Raw genomic sequence first — 18,011 nt, forward strand, 5'->3', positions numbered from 1 at the left:
TGGTGTCTATCCCTTGCAAATCCTTGGAATATGCCAATTTGGATGGTCTAAGAAGATATATGTGCAGCATCAATAATGTCAGGGATAAAGTATGCCCATTCAGAATGCTCAAGGGATTTTATGCTCTTAAAAGATAGAAAAGCTACAGAACAAAGATAACAGGCTTATTGACAGCTAACAAGCAGTCACAAGCAGCTTGAAAACTAAACTGAGTCAGAGACATATTTTCTTTCTTTTTTTTTTAAGATTTTAGTTATTTATTTGACAGACAGAGATGACAAGTAAGCAGAGAGGCAGGCAGAGAGAGGAAGGGAAGCAGGCTCCCTGCCGAGCAGAGGGCCCGATGCGGGGCTCCATCCCAGGACCCCAAGATCGTGACCTGAGCCTAAGGCAGAGGCTTTAACCCACTGAGCCACCCAGGTGCCCCCAGAGACATATTTTCTTAAAATCCCACTGTCCTTGAACAAAGTGAGAAAGCCCCTTCCACAGAAAAGGCGGGCCAATCTTCCCACTCTGATGTGTTGATAGCACTTTCCTTGCTGGGCTTGCAATCTACTAACTAGGAGAATGGTTTATTTCCTTACTCCTTAAATTTGCAAATATATCCAGGGGTGTTTGCCTTTGGCTATCCAGAATCAGGTTAAAATTCAGTGGTAGGTAAAGTTGTTATCATCAGGATGAACTGATTAGTTGCCTACAAACATCTATATATAAAGTTGAATTTCAAGAATAATATTAATATCCTTGTACATTTAACACCTTTAACATAAAAGGAAGTCTATCTTTAGTAACAGAGGAAAATAAATCAATAATAGTTTACAATTAATAATCTATTTCAGAAATAAATAACAGCTCTCAAGTTACATAATTACTCACTTCCATGACTTGATAGTACAAAATGATAGTGCACCTTCCCATTAAAGAAGATTTTTGATGCTGTTTACCTTACTTGCCCAGAAAAAAAGCCTTTCATACAATCAATTTCAAAAACAGAGAATACAAATGTCTCTCAGGATTGAAGCTTGAAAAAGAAGTGAAAGCTACGTTGTTTTCTATCTAGATGGGAGAAGTGAAGATTATGGAATCAGATAAGTGCTAGCTCATAGGACCTGGTAAGTGGTTTTTTCTTTAATGTCAAGAAGTCAATACAACAGTAGTTAACAGTTTACTGACCAGACATGGATAAAAAATCCCAACTCTACTACTTATTACCTATATGAACTTATAAAAATGTAGTAACCACTCTGTGCCCCATTTTCTCCATAGGTAAGTGAGAATATTAAAATTTTTCTTATATGATTGTTATAAGGATTAAATGACATAATATATGTAAAATGCTTGGCACATAGTAAACACTTGATAAATTGTCGCTCATGTGATTTTGATTATTACCACAGTCTTATTCTGTTGATCCAATTTATAATCTTTACAAAATTTAAATAGGAATGCCCAAACATTGGTCCATACCTTAAGGTTATTTCCCAAAGATACCTGTATCAAAAGGTATTTACTGATATCTGTTATGTGCCTGATATTGTGCTAGATACTGTAAAGAGACAGATTTTGTAGACCCTGCCTTCAAGGAATATATAGCCAAATTTGGAGATGTAAACTAGTTTTGGCAGAATGCTATAAATGGTCTCTGGTAGAAACTAGAAATGCTTAATCTATAATGAGTGGGATATGCCCAGGACTAGAATATAAAACTATATTGCTTTCTGCATGCAGAACTACAGTTTTAAAAGGAAAAATACTGGGACACCTGGGTGGCTCAGTTGGTTAAGCGGCTGCCTTCGGCTCAGGTCATGATCCCAGCGTCCTGGGATCGAGTCCCACATCGGGCTCCTTGCTCCGCAGGGAGCCTGCTTCTCCCTCTGACTCTTCCTTCCACTCTGTCTGCCTGTGCTCGCTCTCATTCACTCTCTCTCTGACAAATAAATAAATAAAATCTTTAAAAAAAAAAAAAGGAAAAATACTAAGATCTTGTTGAAAAGCATTTTATTTATAGATTTTAGGGTTTTTTGAAGACTTATTTACTTATTTGAGAGAGAGGGTGAGGGATGGTGGGACACAGAGAGCAGAGGGGGGAAAGGCAGTGGGATAGGGAGAGAATCGTCAAGCAGACTCCCTACTGAGCATGAAGCCCCCCACTCTGAGATCATGATCTGAGCTAAAACCAAGAGTCAATCGTTTCACCATCTGAGTCACCCAGACCTCAATATTTACATATTTTAGATAAAACTGGAAACTTTAGTTGAGGCAAAACTTCTCAGTGCAGTCATTCCTCTGTGTATTTAAAGGACAAAATAAATAAGACTTATGTCCTAGAAGGAATTTTCTTTGACTCATTGTTCTTTCTACTGCCCGCACACTTTGCTTGTATTCTAGGTGGACACATGTGTGTATGTATGCACATGTACACATGCACATGTATGCATGTGTGTGTGTGTGTGTGTGTGTGTGTGTGTGTGTGTGTGTGGTGTGTGAAAGAGAGACATTAAGCATGTAGTCAATCCTCTATTTTTATATAAATGGTAACCCAAAGAGGTAAAATGACTGCCTAGAGTAAAATACTTGTTTATTAGCAAAACGAGAATTAGAACACTGAGTTGGAACTAGCTAGTATCTCTTCAGATTCTAGAAGGATGATCAAATCAGTAGCCTAATTCCTTCAAAGGAAGCCAAAAGTGTATGCATCTTTATGAGAGGGCTCACATCTTTTTAAAATATATATTTTTTATTTATTTATTTATTAAAGAGAGAGAGAGAGAGATCGAGTGCACAGGGGCATGTGAGTCAAGGGGGTAGAGGGAGAGAAGCCCAAGCGAACTCCATGCTGATCATTGAGCTGGAAGGGAGGCTCCACATGTGGCTCAGTCCCAGGACCCAAGAGATCATGACCTGAGCTGAAATCAAGAGTCCGTCCCTCAACAGACCGAGACTTTCAGGCACCACAACAAGGCACACATCTTTGGCATCCTTTGCCTCCATCCACTCTCTCACTTACTGCCCATTGGATGGGCTATACATTGAGTGTTCAATAGATGCTTATCTAGGTAAAGGGAAAACATTCTAGCTTAATTCAACATTGGTTAAAAAATATATATATATCCTTGCCTATTCCATACAAGGTAAATGCACCGTTGCTAAAGGAAAAGCTAGTGGTCCTTTCTGAGGTCCCAACATATCACATTAATGATATTATTAGCTGTTGTTATATCAAATAATCACATTTTACAGAGGAAACCATTTAGCTGAGTGGATTACCCAGTGATTTCAAGGCAGGGATTTCATGAGACAGAATACTGAATCTGTCTCTCTAACAACTACTAGAGGGAAGAAAAAACGGGAATCAAGACACAGATGCCAGATCAGGAGAGTGCTCTAGGGATTTGAAATAAAGATGAGTAGTGTAAACTGACTGAGTTGGACAAAAGGCCATGTTTTCTGGGATATAAGAATTCAACCTCTTAATTTTGATGCAGGACTTAAGAATTATATTGTAAAAGAGGGGTGGGGAAAAATGAGAGAATGCATTGATGCTAAAACAATTGGGCTGCCTCTCTCAGAGGCCCTAATTTGATGAATTGCCAGGTAGAAAGATAATTCATAGATTTGCCTCTAAGAACAATCATTCTGACCTTAATTTTTTCAATAGTATTTTAACAAACTATTCCTTAAAAGTCCTAAACCGATAACAAATAGCTAAATTCAAGAAGACGACTTTTTCTCTATTCACACAATGACAAAGCATAATTAAAACCAGCCGCTATTTCAAAAGCCTACTTGAATAAATAAGACCAAAATGCAGTGCCGTTTATATATAAATTCCAAGCATTTCTCATTTTAACTAAAATGATACAGGGAATGCAAATCCATAGCTTCAGCAAATTTTCTCTTTCCAAAAGTGATTCATCACCGTCAGATTACTTTGCAATTTCATGAAATGGGCTTCAGTGGCATTTTGAAAAATTAGGAAGGGGAACGGCAACTGGAATGGAATAAAGAAACTATTACATAACCCCGAGTGAGATATTAATCTCCATCCAGATGGCCATTGTGCTTTCATTATTAGGAAACAAGGGCTCACATAGCTCCTTAATAATCTGACTTCTGATAGCACTAAGCAGCCCAGTAATGAGATAATTTGGAAACTATCCCCAGGCGGGAGGAATTAATGATACTCTATGAAAGATTTGTTTGGGGTGGCATGGAGGGAGGGCTATGCAAACCAAGAGTACAGCTGAAGGTGGATGTTTTTCAGTGTCCTGCTTGTTTAGGAACTAAGAGAGCAACATTTCTAACAGGATACTTCTTTTTTTAAAAAAATATATTTATTTGACAGAGAGAGAGAGAGGAAATGTGCATATGCTCAGGTATGCACAGGTATATGCTGAGCAGGGAACCTGATGTGTGGCTTGATCCCAGGAAGCCAGGATCCCAAGAAGCCAGGATCATGACCTGAGCAGAAGGCAGATCCTTAACTTACTGAGCCACCCAGGCATCCCAGGATACTTACTTCTTATGGGGCTGCCTTTTATAAATTATACACATACACACTCACACATATCCACACACATTTTTACACATTCGACACACACATGCCGAGATAGTTCTTTCTTCTTCTGTGTCTTGCTCTAAGTATTCACAAACTTGCCTTCGGTTCTCCTCAGCCTCCTTTCTTGCTACTAAACTACACTATTATTACTTCATTTCTATTATAGTGGATTTATGACAGGATAATATTGTTCTCCACAATGAAAGGAATTACTTACAAAGGAAGGTTCAGTAATTTTCTTAAACATAGATTGCTTAAGAGAATCTAGAAGCTTTCTATTTAGACAGACTGAGCCTTCAAGGATTAAAAAAAAAAAAAACAGGCTGAGATTAATTCACACAGATGTGTATGGATTTGTATTTAGGGTCTAACATATTCAATTTGGAAGTAGCATTAATCCTTTTAAGACACTAGGGTAACATTTAGTAAATTAGAAATTCTAACTCAGATTTTGTTGATTAAATAAAAGTGTCTATGAGGGAAAAAATTATTAGCACTAGCTTCTCCTTGCTTCAGTCTCTAATAATCTCCTTCTATACAGTGAAGCTGAAGGAGACTATATTCTCCTGTTAAAACGCAGTAAGGACAACTGACACTACAGTTTAAAAAAAATTCTATAAAGAATGAAACAAATCCATTTGGAAATCCTCAGAACTTGAGGCCCTGGGCATTTTCCTTGAACGTCAGAAGCAACCAACAATAGTCACTGAGTCTGCCTATGTGCTGGGCACAGTGCTGGGCACTTTGCATATATTGTTTCATTTAATCTTGTAGACCTCAAACATTTCAACCACAGTAAAACTGAGGAAATTCATATATATATAGAAAATAGCAAATATATAACAGAACACAGATTTAAAGCTGTGTCTGTCTGACTCAAATGCTTGCACTTCTTCGATGTTCTTTCTCAAGTGACAAACTGAAACGACCCATTTTAACTACACTGCCGTTGTATTTACACAGACATGGCATTATTCTGGATAAATGGATGAATCACTGTCTGCTATTTGGCCTGTGTTGATAGGTGACAGAATTTTTGCACATATCTGTATAAAAGCCCACATTCTGGTGAATACAGAGGGACTTCTAAGAGGAGTTTTTTTTTTTTTAATGAAGAAGGAAGAGACAAAGGAAACTCTCCTTACCTATCAGTGACTAAATAATATCAGATGTTTTAGTCTGTTTAGCATTATAATATTCTAGTCTCAGATCCTGCCATTTCATTTCAGGGTGAGAAAAAAAAAAGAGATACAGCAAGCTCATTATATAGCTTGCTAGCCTCCACTGCTTGGAAAAATTCCCAGAAGAACAGCATGTCATTATTTATGCACTTATGTGATTAATACTCCATATTTGAGAGATACAATGTTAAAAAAAAACGTGTTTTACATATGCCTGGAAGGAAATAAGGAACAGAGGGAGAGAAGAGAAAAGATGGAAGGGACAAAGGGAGAGATGGAGGGTGGGAGGAAAAAGATATCAGAGCATCAGCGCCCTTTCTTATAAGGAGACGGTAATATTCTTCAGGTTGGAGATGCATGTCCTTTTGCAGTTTTTGTCTACTTTCTTAAATGAAAATGACTGTTAATAAAACGTGTTTGTGGTCACCTGCAGAGACTCTTACAGACAAGAGTTACCTGCTTTCCCAGGTACTATGGAAAAGAAACACAGGGAACTGAATCAGGGGGATTTGTCAGTGCTGAAGACAGAATTTTGCCTATCAAAATAGGTACTAAGAACATATGATTAGCTGTTGGACCAATCTGATAGCAAAGAAACCTTTGATATTCCAAGGGGTAATAGTGGAATTTTAACTTAGTCTGGCCAAAATAACCAAAGTACAGAATCATATTGATAAATTGGACATATTCACATGCAGATTGGTATAATTTTTTGCTAACTAAATTTTCTCTACAGTAATTTAATGAATATATATTACTTTTTTTAAAGATTTTATTTATTTATTTGACAGACAGAGATCACAAGTAGGCAGAGAGGCAGGCAGAGAGAGAGGGGGAAGCAGGCTCCCTGCTGAGCAGAGAGCCAGATGCGGGGCTTGATCCCAGGACCCTGAGACCATGACCTGAGCCGAAGGCAGAGGCTTAACCCACTGAGCTACCCAGGCACCCCTTGTTGTTGCTTTTTAAAGAATACACTCATATGTACATGTCTCAAAATTCATGCTATTTATGCAGGATTTTTGTTAGTTTCTATATAAAGGGTTGTCAAATACATTTAAATAGATTTTCTATTATTAGAGCAACCTTCTTGTTCTCCTCAAGACACGTTGTATTATTATCCTTTGCATCCTGCTTACATGCCCAAGCCAGAAGGACAAAATCTTGGATATTGCATTGATGCTAAAAGACAAGTACAGAGGTATGGATGATTATATAAGGGAAAGAAAGTTGATCTTTAAGGGGAAACCAAAAATATTTGTAAAAACTATCTATCTATATCTATATCTATCTATCTATATATATGAAATACTTCATGTCGTCTGCCCATTTCCTAACTGGATTATTTGTTTTTGGGTGTTGAGTTTGGTAAGATCTTTATAGATCTTGGATACATTACTCAGCCATCAGAAAGAATGAAATCTTACCATTTATACTGATGTGGTTGGAACTGGAGGGTATTATGCTGAGTGACATAAGTCAATCAGAGAAAAGCAATTATCATATGGTTTCACTCATATGAGGAATATAAGAAACAGTGAAAAGGATCATAGAGGAAGAGAGGGGAAAACTGAATGGGAGAAATCAGAAAGGGAGACAAACCATGAGAGACTCTTAACTATGGGAAAGGAACTGAGAGTTGCTAGAGGGTAGGTGGAGGGGTGGAATAAATATGTGATGGACATTAAGGAGGGCACATGATGTGATCAGCACTGAGTGTTATATGTAACTGATGAATTAATGAACTCTATCTGTGAAATTAATGATGTTCTATATGTTGGCTAAATTTAAATTAAAAAAATAAAAATAATAAATATCTCAGAACCAAAACATAGACAGAAGGTATACAGTCTAAGTAGATTAATAGGATAAAAATTATATATATATATGAGATTAATACATAGACACAAACACATATTCATGCACACATATTCATTTTATGTTGGACTATTTTTAAACCTCTTCACCTGAGATAACTTATGGAAGGGTAGAGTAAAATAACCCTCCAAATCCACTACTTTATAAAAGCAATGACAACAGTGGCAAAAATGATCAAAGACAACTTTTTTCATAACACTGGAAAGTAACTAAAGGCTTGCAACAATCCAAGTTTTTATTAACGAGAAATGACTGAATCTCAGTAATACCAATGAAATTTGTGGCATTTTAACTTGCCGTAATCCCAAGCTGTATTACAGATTTAAAAACCAACAGCCTCATAAATATGGTATCTTAAAAACCAGCAGACTAGCAATCACTGGAGTGAAGAAAGCAGAACAGATTTCCAGCAATCTAAAAGCCTCATCCCCAGATAACTGTTACTATTTTTCCTGTCTAGAAGCTTCATGAAAAACTCAATTTTTAGAGCTTGATTTGTTTGACCAGACACAGAGCTTACTCTGTGAAAACAGTCTGATCTATAAGGACTTAATAAAAAATGATCAGTGGTGACTGCTTAACACCTCAGCTTCCTAGGATGATATTAATAGTTGAAATTAACAAGAAGCTGACCAAAAACATGTAAAAGGAAATACTGGAGAATAAGACGTCCAAAGAGGGATTTGAAAAGCTCTGAGAGATTCATGAATAACTGAAGCTCACACACATGAGAAAGACTGTGCCCAAGACGAGGAAAAACCTGAAAATATTTGCTGATGTGCATGGGTTTCTTTTTGGAGGGCTGAATGTATCCTAAAATTGATTTTGTTGATGCTTGCACAACTCTTCACTTAATAGCATACTGTTCTAAGGCTTATTCATGTATTAGTGCTTCATTCTATTTTATTGCCAAAAAGTACTCCATTGCATGGCTACTATGTTTTCATCACTCATCAATCAGCTGGTACAAATTTAGATGAACGACAGTCACACAAAAAGATAATCAACATCAAGGAAATGCAAATCAAAATCATAATGAAATATCAACTCACACCTGTCAGAAAGGCTAAATTTAAAAACACAAAAAACAACAAAAGGTAGTGTATACACATGATGGAATATTATTCAGCCAGAATAATATAATTAAATTTTTATATATGTTACAACAGGGATGGACCTTGAAAATATCATACTAATTAAGCCAGAAACCTAAAAACAAATATTGTATGATTCCACTTGTATGAAGTTCCTAGAATAGGAAAATGCATAATGACAGAAAGTAGTATAAAGTTTACCAGAAGATGAGGAGAGGAGAAATAGGGAGTTATTGCAATGAGTACAGAGTTTATGTTCAGGATGAGGAAAAGTTTTGGGTATAGATAGTAATGACAGTATAAAACATTGGGAATGTATTTAATGTCACTGAATTATACATTTACAGATTATTAAAATGAAAAATATTATATAATGTACATTTTACCACAATAAAAAAGAGTTAAGCATAAAAATTTAAAAAATAATATTATTTTATATTTATATATATTATATTATATTTATATTTATCTTAAATATAAATTATCTAAGTGCATCAGTCAAAAGATTGACTGAGGCGCAGCTGAGTGGTTCATTCAGTTAAGCATCCAACTCTTGATTTCAACTCTTGTCATGATCTCAGAGTCTTGAGATCAATGCCTGCATTGGACTCCACGCTCAGTAGGGAGTGTGCTTGAAATTTTCTCTCTCTTGCTCTCTCTCTCTTTCCCTCCCCTCAACTGTGCTCATGCTCTTTCTCTTTTTAAAATAAATAAACAAGTCTTTTTTAAAAAATACTGAAGGAGTAGATAAAAGAGAAGAATCTAAATATATGTTGTTTACAAATATTCACTTGAATTACAACAGTATAGCTATGCTTAATGTAAAAGAATAGAAAAAGATATGCTCTGCAATGATTGTCCAAAAAAGAGCAGAAATGGTTATTTATATGAGAGAAAGTAGATTTCAGAGCAAAGAAAGTTAATAGTGATAATAAGTTATATTACATAATGATAAAATAATGAATCCATCAGGAAAACACTATGATCCTAAAACATGTATACACCAAACAGAGTCTTAAACAAGAAAAACAACTGATAAAACTGTAAGGAGAAATAGACAAATCAACATTGGAGTTGGAAGCTTCAACAACCCCATCTCAGCAATCAATAGAACTACTGAACATAAAAATCAACAGTTATATAGAGAAACTGCAAACACAATCAACCAATAAGATTTCATTGTAATCAACAGAATATTCTACCCAACAGCAATTTTTTTTTTTAAGTAGGCTCCACATTGGGTGTAGAGTCTAACGCCAGGCTTGAACTCGTGACATTGAGATCAAGACCTGAGCTGAGATAGTTAGACACTTGACCAACTGAGCCTAACCTGGTGCCCCCAGACAAAACAATTTTTAAGTTTCTAAAGAATATTCATTGATAATCTAAAAAAAGTGGGGGGGGATGCTTGGGTGGTTCAGTAGGTTAAGCCTCTGCCTTCAGCTCAGGTCATAATCTCAGGGTCCTGGGATCAAGGCCCATGTTGGGCTCCTTGCTCACTGAGGAGTCTGCTTCTAGCTTCTCTCCCTCTCCTGCTGCCTGTGCCCCTGCTCATGCTTTCTCTCCTATCTCAAATAAATGAATAAGTGAATCTTAAAAAAGAATTTTAAAAAAGAATACTAATCAAGACAGACTATATCTGTACTGCAATACAACTGAATTTAAAATAATTAAAATCTTACATATTGTTACCTGATTATAGTGAAATCAAAGTAAAGAATCAATGATGGAATACCAACTTTTCCTGGGGTTTTTTTTTGGTCTCTCTAAATACTTGGAAATTAACACACTTCTAAATAATGAATGGGTAAACGAGGAAATTTAAGGGAAATTTAAAAATAGAAAGAATCAAATGTAAATAGAAATGCATTATATTAATATTTAAGATGCAGCTAAAGAAGTTCTGAGAGAGAAATTTGTAGTGCTAAATGCTTATATTAGAAACAAAAAAAGATATGAATCAATAGTCTAAGGTCCTACTTCAAGAAACTACAAAGCAAAAAGCAAAATAAGCCCAAAGCAAGAAAAAGGGAAAGAATAAACAGATGAAAACAATGAAATTGGGAAGAGGAAATTAAATGGAGAAAATCCAGGAACCAAAAAGCTGAAAGCTGATTCTTTGAAAAAAATAAATAAATAAAATCGATGACCCTGTTGCAAGACAGACAAAAGTTGAGAGCAGACAGAAATCATCAATACCATGAATGAAATAAGGGCTATTATTATAGATTGTACAGCCATTAAAAGAATAACAACAATATTATAAACAACATTACACTAAAAATTTCTACAATTTAGAAGATATGCATCAATTCCCTGAAAAATACCAAAATCAAGCAAGATAAAATGGATAATCTGGATAGTCTTATAACTATTAAATAAATTTGATTTGGTAATTTCAAAGCTCCTGAAAATTACTTTTTTAGGCCCAGATGGTTTTACTGAAGAATTCTACCAAATATTTTAAGAGAAAACAATACTAGCTTTATACAGTATCTTCCAAAATATAAAGAGGTGGAAACATTTACCACTCATTATTTTAAGACAGTTTTACCCCAATAACAGGCCTGAAATAATTAAAAAAAAAAGAAAACTATATACCAATGTCTTTCAAAAGGTTAGATGTAAAATCTTCAACAAAATATCAAATGAAATTTAAAAAATGCATACAAAGAATTATACACAATGACTAAGTGGCATTGTTACCAACTATGCAAAGACGATTCAACATTTGAAATTCAATCAGTGTAATCTACCATATTAATAGGCATAATAACAATCATAAGATTATGTCACTTGATTAAGAAAAAGCATTTGACTGAATTCAACACCACTTTATGATAAAAACTCTCAGCATGTTAAGAATAGAAGGGAATTACATCAAAATGATAAAGAACAAATGTCAAAAACCTACAGCTAACATCACACATCACACTTAACTGACAAAAACTGAATGTTGGGGCACCTGGGTGGCTCAGTGGGTTAAAGCCTCTGCCTTCAGCTCAGGTCATGATCCCAGGGTCCTGGGATCAAGCCCCACATTGGGCTCTCTGCTCAGTGGGGAGCCTGCTTCCTCCTCTCTCTGTCTCTGCCTGCCTCTCTGCCTACTTGTGATCTCTGTCAAATAAATAAAATCTTTTTTTTTTTTAAAAAAACTGAATGTTTTCACCAAAATATCAGGAATAAGTCAAGACAAGCATGTCTTTTGTTACCACACTTATTCAACATAGTAATAGAAGTTATAGCTACTACAATAAGTCAAGAAAAGCAAGGAAGAAGAGCATGCATAGTGAAAACAATCTCGAACAAAGAAAATTAGTTCCTATTGACCAAGAGGAAGCCCTACCTGATACTAAGGACTATTATATAGCTACAATTATCAAGACAGTGTGGCATTAGTAGGGGAATAGATATATAGATCAAAGGAAAAATGTAAAACACAGAACAGACCCACAAAAATATTCAAAATAGATTTTTGACAAAAGTGATAAGCAATCCAGTAAAGGAAGAATAGCATTTTTTAAAATGATGCCAGGATAATTGTCTATCTATACACCCCCCCCAAAATGAATCCCAACCTAAAACTTCTATCTTGTGCAATAATAACTCAGAATGGCTCATGGACTTAAATAAAAAACTTAAAAGTATAAATTCTTTAGAAAAAACATAGAATATCTTTGGAATTCAGGGTTAGGCAAAGACTTTTTAGACCTGACAACAACAGCATCCCATAAAAGGAAACAAATAATAAATTGGACATCACCAAATTAAAAAAAGTTGCTCTGTTAAAGACCCTTTTAAAGGAGAAACAGGCAAGTTACATATTTAGAGAAAATATTTGCAGATTAAATATATGATAAAGGAATAGTATATAGAATATATAAAGACTCTCAAAATAACATTAAAAAAAGGAGAAAAGAAAAATAATTCACTTATAAAATGAGCACAAGGCATGAAGAGACACTCCATCAAAGGAATATTCTGATGACAAATAAGCACATAAGAAGATATTCAGTATTCTTAAACATTAGGGAAATACAAACTAAAACCATGATGAAACATCACTACACAGTAATCAGAAATATAAAATAAAACAATATTGACAACACCAAATGCAGGCAAGGATGTGAGGAAAATGAATCACCTATTGATTGCTGTCAATAATGTAAAGTATAATAGCTACTCTAGAAAATACTGTTAGTTTCTTATAAAAATAAATATTCTATTATCATACAGTTTAGCAGTTTCAGTTTTGGGCATTTATCCCATAGTAACAAAAAAATTACACAAAAACCTGTACACAAATGATTGTAGAAGCTTTATTCATAATAGCCCAAAACTGGAAAGAGCTACAACAGATGAATGGTTAAACAAACTGTGGTATATTTATAACATGGGATACCATTCAGCAATAAAAAGGAATAAATTTATGATACATGCATCAACTTGTGTGCATCTCCAGAGAATTATTCTGAGAGAAAAAAAGCACCACTCCAATGGGTTACACATTGTATGATTCAACTGATAAAACATTTTCAAAATTTAAAAAAAATTAGAGATGGAGAACAAGAAGGTTGATGTACTTAAAAGTAGCAACACAGGATGAAGGAATTGCTCAGTATCTTAACTGTGGTGGTAGCTACACAAACTCACAAGTATATTAAAATTGTGTAGAACTATACCTATGAAAGTAAGTACAAATAAACTTGAGAAATCTAAATAAAATTTGTGGATTGTATCAATGTCAATATCCCATCTGTGATATTGTATTACAGTTTTGCAAGAGTTCTCAATTGGGAAAAAGTGGATATAAAGTACATGGGATCTCTGTATTATTTCTTATAGGTACATATGAATCAGTATAATTTCAAAATACAAGGAGTGGTTTAAAGCTGCTGAAAGAGGCTAAAGTGGTTGAAATCAAACTGAAGACAACAGGGACCACAGGTTGTCTAGATCATTCCAATCTACATGTTAGAAAAAATAATAAATATACAGAATTTTGATATTATCATGCTATAGTTTTCTAAACAACTTGTACTTTTTAGGCATTTGCTTATTCCCTGCTGACTTGGCACTATAATCACAGTTTAAAGAAATTACTGGAGTAGCAGCAGATGTATATGGTACAGGAAGGGAGACTGAAGTGCACAACACACAGAATGTACGAGTGTTATTTCTTTGCTATAGACAAAAGGAACTAAGAGAATCTAAAAGGAAAATGGGATTTGCTATTAGGAATCTGCATAAGAGGGGGCACCAGGGTGGCTCAGTGGGCTAAAGCCTCTGCCTTCGGCTCAGGTCATGATCCCGGAGTTCTGGAATCGAGTCCCACATTGGGCTCTCTGCTCGGTAGGGAGCCTGCTTCCTCCTCTCTCTGCCTCTCTGCCTACTTGTGATCTCTGTCTGTCAAATAAACAAATAAAATCTTTAAAAAAAAAAAGAATCTGCATAAGGCTGCCTCTTTACTTCTGGGTAGATTGGCTATTTACAGGTCAACTGTTAAGAGACAGTGCAAAAAAAGTCAGTCTGATTTGATTATTTGGACATACAAAATCAAGAGGATGCAAAATTTTGGCTACATCATGTGATGGGCTTTAATCATGAAATAAGACTGAACAAGTGGCTTTGATTGGAGTCACTGTCAATGATCAGAAAGAATAAACAGAACTCAATGATTCATTTGGCATGGACCATATACAGTCTAAATTATTTTGGAACTATGAACCTAGAACTCCTCATGAAGCCAGCCTTGCAAATGAGGGAAAGTGGCTAAAATAGTCAAAGGGACCTCCATCTACACCATAAACTAATATTTACCAAGAGTTTACATTGTGCCTAAGATGTAGAAGATTCCATGTGTGCTTTTGTGTCAGTAGGAAGACATCAGACTCTGGATAGATGAGAGTTCATAAAATATAAGTGTGGAGAGTGGGATGATAGGATCCTAAAAACATACTTAGGATATTTCCCAATTTTATTTTTCAGTGGATGTAGAGTATACTGAATTTCTTAGTGTTCCTCCTGAAAAGTAGGTCTGAGCCTTTTAAAATCTTTCTACAAAGTTCAACTTCTGTTTTGGCAGTGAATGTGCACCATGCCTCATCTTTCTGTTCTTGTCAAGTCACTTCAAATCCTTGTTTTATAAGTTTTTAAAAATACTTTCAAAATGCTAATAAAATATCCTATTGTAGGGCTAAGGTTATTGAAGTCTAAAACTCAAACCAAATCTGTCAGGATTCTCATTCAGTTAGATGAACATTTAGAAAATACAAGGCACACATGATATGTAGAGTTGAGTCTGAAAAAATCTTTGAGAGTTTTGGTCATTTGAGAGCTTAACATAATTATTTATAATACTGACATCTATAAAATAGTAAATGCTTCTTTTAAAATCTATTGGATATAAGTGCAAAATTAAAGAGTTGTGATCTCCCAGGAGCAATAGAAGCAAAGCCCAATAAAAGCAGAAAGCTAATTCAGAACCATCAACAAAGACTAGACTGCCTCACAAGGACCCTTTTATAATTGCCCTAGCATACAAAGCGTGCAAATAAGATTTTTTATAGGGAACATCAACTGCTGGAATGTTCTCTGCATAGGAATTTCATTGGGGCTTCCATAAGAACTGCGCCTAAACCATAAGTTAGTTGTGCAACTTTATTCACTAGTTTGGGCAGAAAGATATATACTACCACCTCTGAAACTTTTTTGAAATCAAAATCTATGATTTCTGCTAACTGTATTCTGGTTTTCACCTTACCATTCAAAAAAGTAAGTTTAAAAAGATCAAAATAGCCTCAGAAATCAGAGAAATTTTTGGTTTGTTCCTAAATTGCTCCAAATTGCAGAGGTTTCTTCTTTTGTATATAAAGTGTTTTTTCCCAACCATTATTTTAATGTACACATCAAGTTTAGGTCAACACAAGATGACATAAAATTCTTTTGAAGGTGTTATTTAGCAAAACAGGAAGAACTCAACACTGGAAATTTTGCCAGGGATGAAGGACACTTTTAAGTACCTCCTATATCAAAAGGTACAATTGAAAATGTAAACTCAGGAAGCATCTAAAAGTGTCTTAAGGGTTGTTTTTCTTTTAAGGCCATATAACTATATTTGGATTAGTAATTTTATACCGGACAACTTTTACAGGCAATCAGGAGACAATGTGTATAAATTTATGATTATCAGTGGAGGAAAAACTCTACCTATCCCTCTGTTGAAGGTAGTTAATGGGTAATTCACCAAATATTTTTGTGTCTTTCATTCAGCATACACACAAAGGCAAAATTAAATTGGACTGGATGACATGGGTACCCGCAGACAATATGAATCCAAAAGTGGTTTTAGCCTCTCTTTATAGATATTATGCTTACACACATACCTCATCTTTTCACAGATGTTATTATGGATAGACTAATCTGGGAAACAAGAATGTTTATGTAATCAAAGCACAGATGTTCATAGAGGGAACGGTGGAAATTCAGGCATGTCTGAAGCCAAGGGGAAATCACTAAAAAGACTAAAAAAGACTTAAAATACTGCCTTTTCTTTTTCTCACTTTTTTTTAACACTTTAATGTCTTCAACATACACTATTTATTGAGTGCCTTCACAGGTGCCAGAAACAATGGAGGCATTTTTGTATTCATTCTCATTCGGCTGTCACAGTCCTGTAAAATAGTAATTATTATCTCCATCTGGCAGTCAAGAAAACTTAAAGAAAGGTACATCTTGGGGGGAGGAGTCAAGATGGCGGAAAAGTAGCAGGCTGAGATGACATCAGGTAGCAGAAGATCAGCTAGATAGCTTAGCAAACCATTCTGAACACCTATAAATCCAATGGGAGATCAAAGAGAAGAAGAACAGCAATTCTAGAAACAGAAAATCGACCACTTTTTGAAAGGTAGGACCAGCGGAGAAGTGAATTCAAAGTGATGGAAAGATACACCGGGGGAGAGGGGCCGGCTCTCGGCAAGTGGCTGAGCAACAGAGCACAAAATCAGAACTTTTAAAAGTCTCCTCCACTGAGGGACATCGCTCCAGAGGCTAAGCTGGGGTGAAGCCCACCCGGGGACAGCGAGGTCTCAGGTCCTGTGGGGTCACAGAAGGAGTGAGTGTCACAGAGCTCACAGGATGTAGAGCAGGGAAGCAGGCTACAGAGATGGAGCTAAGGAGCGAGCTCACAACTCGGGGTTACCTTATAGTGATCTGTGGCACAGGCCACTGCTCTGTGAGCAGGGACCCAACAAGATCCAAGAAGACCCCCCTGGAAGAGTTCAGGGATGTGTGGGGTTTGGAGACTCCAGGTGGGGCTGTGTGCCAGAGACACAGACGTTTGGTCACAGGCTGGGTGAGCTAGGAGCACAGCCAGAGGCCAGGGAGATGGGAGTGATTGAGCCCTTTCTTCGAGAGTGCACTGAGGAGTGGGGCCCCAAGCTCTCAGCTCCTCTGGGCCTGAGATTGGGAGGCTGCCATTTTCATTCTTGTCCTCCGGAACTCTACAGAAAACGTTTAGGGAACAAAAGCTTCTGAAAGTGAACCCAATCGGATTACTTAGCCTGGCCTCTGTTAAGGGTGGTGCAATTCTGCCTCCAGCAAAGACCCATGATAATCATTTCAACAGGCCCCTCCCCCAGAAGACCAGCAAGAAATCCAGCCATGACCAAGTTCACTTACCAAGGAGAACAACGGAATTTCAGAGGAGGAGAAAGCAAAGCATAGAATTCATGGCTTTCTCCCCATGATCCTTAGTCTTGCAAAGTTAATTAATTTTTTCAATTTTATTTTTTCATTAACTTTTACCCTTTCCTCTTTTAAAGTTTTTTAACTAGTTTATCTTAACAATAACCTTTCAAAAAATTGTTTATGAACCTTCATTATTATACTCATATTTTATCCTTCATTGAATCTAACTTTATTTTTTGTATACACGTAGGGTTTTTTCTTCTAAAAAATATATGGGATTCAACTTCTTTTAATAGATCAAAATATACCCTAAACCTAGCACAGGGCTTGATTGTAGTTTCCAGCCTGAGAAAAATCTATCCACTTTCTTTTTCTTTATTCTCCTAACCAAATTATCTTATCAACTCCTTTTTTAGAAATTTTAAAAATAATTTCATCTTTATACTCATATTGCATCTCTTCATCATGTTTACCATTATATGTTTTTCATTCCTTAAATTTATGGAGGAAGTTTCTTCAAAGAGACCAAAATACTCCAAAAATTAAGTAGGTGAACCTGTTCTATTCACCAGTAATATATATATATATATATATATATATATATATATATATATA

General features: G+C 35.7%; 1 protein-coding gene across 1 annotated transcript in view; it reads right to left on the reverse strand.

Annotated features, from left to right (window-relative positions):
• The window catches only part of IL1RAPL2 (interleukin 1 receptor accessory protein like 2), a 617,445-nt gene that overhangs the window by 343,528 nt on the left and 255,906 nt on the right, over positions 1-18,011 (reverse strand). The gene's annotated exons all lie outside the window — the stretch shown is intronic.

This window comes from Mustela putorius, unplaced genomic scaffold (assembly GCF_011764305.1).
Source record: "Mustela putorius furo isolate JIRA1106 unplaced genomic scaffold, ASM1176430v1.1 tig00003901_pilon_pilon_pilon, whole genome shotgun sequence".
Lineage (NCBI taxonomy): Eukaryota > Metazoa > Chordata > Mammalia > Carnivora > Mustelidae > Mustela > Mustela putorius.